Source organism: Triticum aestivum, chromosome 1A, assembly GCF_018294505.1.
Source record: "Triticum aestivum cultivar Chinese Spring chromosome 1A, IWGSC CS RefSeq v2.1, whole genome shotgun sequence".
Lineage (NCBI taxonomy): Eukaryota > Viridiplantae > Streptophyta > Magnoliopsida > Poales > Poaceae > Triticum > Triticum aestivum.
In genome coordinates this window covers 515,183,415-515,186,889 of record NC_057794.1, presented here as the reverse complement: position 1 = coordinate 515,186,889, position 3,475 = coordinate 515,183,415, and positions in this window count along the sequence as shown.

Genomic DNA, 3,475 nt, shown 5'->3' with positions numbered 1-3,475 from the left:
TTTATTAAGTCCACCAATGCACCCGTCCACCAAAGGGCATTTCCTAGAACGTCACTTACTATTGCAAGTAAATAGATGCCTAAAATGTAGTCTATTTTTAAATGGAGTAGTTTCAAAGTAAAACATATTTCCTTATTTATATTAATTTACTATTACGTGGTTTTCCTTTATACGGTTGGAGGACACTGATGTCATCGCCACACTTAAAGGACCATATGTGCACAAGTCTCATTGACTGTTGAACGTAACTTTTGGTTAATATAACAAAAGTTTTGTTCTACTTTCTGGGGAAAGAAAGGCGGGCTTGGACAAACACGATTTATAAACAACCAAAGACGGCAAGGTGACGAGTAGATGTTAATAACGGCGTGTTCTCATGCTTTAAGTCACACGAGCCCATTTAGGATAACAGAGATAGAATACATATATTTTTCATTCTATCTTTCCCAGCTTCGGAGACAGAGCCATGCTTAGCTCGACCAATTGGTATGTACCCAAGTGATGTAATATGCAGCTCAACACTCTAGGATGAAATGCATTGAATTGACAACATAGCGCCACATTGGGCTATGTTTTGTTAGATCTACTTCTCTTCCATGCATTAATCTATTTTCATACCTGTATCCAACTCAAGTTTCCAATACATCTCGTTCCCTACTAGATCATGCTATGTAACTGCCGATGTCAATCACCATGGTCCTCATTGTTGCTCTCATCCTAAATTTTGGCATTCTCCCCTAGCAACTGAGCCAGATCCCGGGGGAAACCCTTGGCAGCAGCGTCGTCATCGTCGCGTTCCTTCTTGGAGGTGTTGATTGGTACCGGCGCTTCGGAGTCTCGGAGCTTGGTGGGCGATCTCCGGTGGACGCAGCGGTCGCGAGGCTTCTTCGTTTTTGCCGATCCGCCGTTATCGGCATTTGTTTCTTTTTGTTTTTTTAGGCGTGCTTGTGCTGCTTCCGCCCCGACACCTATTGTTGGATGTATCGGATGGTTGCTTTGGAATACAAAATGGGGGGAAACCCTTTTTCTTAACTGAGCCAGATCCTGCTGCATGTGGAAGCTAGTACTAGTAGATATGTATAGAAGATTAGCAACTGAAACTGTGTTGTGTGGCCAAGATATCAATTTTTTTCACCAAACATCACATGCCAATTATTGTGGTCATTTAGTTTACCGCGTGTGCCGTGCTTGCCAATGTTTGTATCATTTATTGCACATATGCATATGAGCAACCCCAAAGTGAATAACCCCAGAAATCATGACAAACAACCTCTCACAAACTCAACCAACAAGGAGAAACTTCTTAGTGTTGATTGATTTCCAACTCGGATAGCAAAAGAAATATAGATCGCGCACCAAACCCTTTGTGTAACATAACAGAAACATGAATACAAAACATTGATTTGTTAGTTAATTAGTGATGGTGAAATTGTGATTCACAAGTGTGGAAAGATTATTTGGCTTGATTTTGGATTATTTGCTAATTTCAATTCTTCATGGCCTTGCTATGTAACGAGTAAGTATCTCTACCAGGCTTGTGAGACAAGTCACTAAGATGACTAGACAAAAAGCAAAACGATGTCCTTGCTTTGTCGCTAGGAACTCAAGTTAACATTCGCCCTATTAAGCTTTGCATGGCATTTGAGATGTATGCATGATAGTTAAGGTTTAATATAAAGTGAAAATCCTGGCTCTTTTTGACTCCTTGAAATGATCCATATTTAAACACATATCTGGGAATGTTATATTATACGAGTGGGCGTACGCAATAAAAGCAACCAATAGACAGCTTTGGCATAGGGAATTAGTGTCTGAGTTGATAAGTCCAAGAATCTTGATAAAATGTGGGTCAAGTGACCCAAAAAATTATGCCATTGAATTCGTATTGTCGCACCGCACCAACCGACACTAATGAGTCTCATCCTAAGCAGCTGGTGTGCCACGGTATATTGTCGCACCGCACCAACCGGCACACGTCAAAGTGCAGGAAGGAGCGCATTTGTTGGCTATTTTTTTAAAAAAAATAATACAAATTTTTTCATTAATTCAAGAAATAATACACAGATTTGATTTTTTTTTTCAAAAATAATACAGCGTCGGCTTCCCTATAGCCGATTGGATTCAAGCCCATTCGGCCAGGCGATGCCCGATAGGCATGCAGTCGGCCAGGGCGAAGCCGACTGGCCTGTTGGCCGCATCGAAGCCGACGGGTGGTGCATCGACACTGCATGGCACACTGGGCGCCGAAGCCGGTCTCATCTTTTTGAAAGAGATATTCACGCGAAGCTGTTTTTAAGATAAATGCGTTGATGCTTATCTTTCCATCCGTTGCACACGCATGAGCATCCAAGCAGTGCACAGCACGCCATTGATCGATCGGGTAACTGGCCACAAGTGCGTACGTATTTGCCGGTATTTTGGTATTTCGGACATACGTATGTACCGGCGAGGTGGACACGTATTCACGCCGTTGATCGATCGGGTAATTGGCCACAAGGGCATACATATTTGCCGGTATTTGGGTAATCAGGACATACTATGTACCGGCAAGCCAGACACGTATTCATGTATATGTACATACACTGGGACACATGTGTATTAGAATTACGTACGACCTGGCCAGTACATGGGTCCTTTCATGCATGTATTCATGCTAGGGTAATCACCTGATCAATCGGTGCGCGCCTACAATCCATGGGCACTTCGAACTCCATGTACGTACCCCTTCGCCCTGGCCGACTGCATTGCCTATCGGGCATCGTCTGGCCGAATGGCCTAATCTATTAGATAATAACGAGATAAAAGAGACACGAGAACACACAGATTTTTACGTGGAAATCCTTGCGGAAGAAAACCACGGACGCACAAAGGCGCGATCATTATGAGAAGGAGTATTATAAGCACGAGACGACATGCCGTCTGAGGTGCGATTACATGGGGTATATATGAGGGGCAATACATAGCAGTCCTTGTAGGACAAGTAAACGAGTTGTACTCGTACGCGTCGGTACCAACGCAAAAGGCCCACACCGTATGTACTACGTCTAGTCCAATACGGTACTAGAATTTGGATCACAATTTAACAATCTCCACCTTGAGCCAAATTCCCTCCAGTAGTCGAAGAAAGTGAATAACTCCATCCAAATCAGTTTAAACACCTTGTGCGTCAAAGTCTATAGGACTATTGAGAAATACCAACTAAGTCTGAGCAAAACTCAAACTAATTGGTCGGAACTGGCTTTGTCATCATATCAGCTGGATTACCATGAGTACTTATCTTGCTGTAACGCCCTCGATGCGGCTATATCTCCCACGTGTCGAAGCATGACTTAGAGGCATAACCGCGTTGAAAGCAATGTCGCAAGTGAGGTAATCTTCACACAACCCATGTAATACATAAGGGAAAGAGATGCATAGTTGGCTTACAATCACCACTTCACACAATTACAAGAATAAAACATTACATCAACCAGAT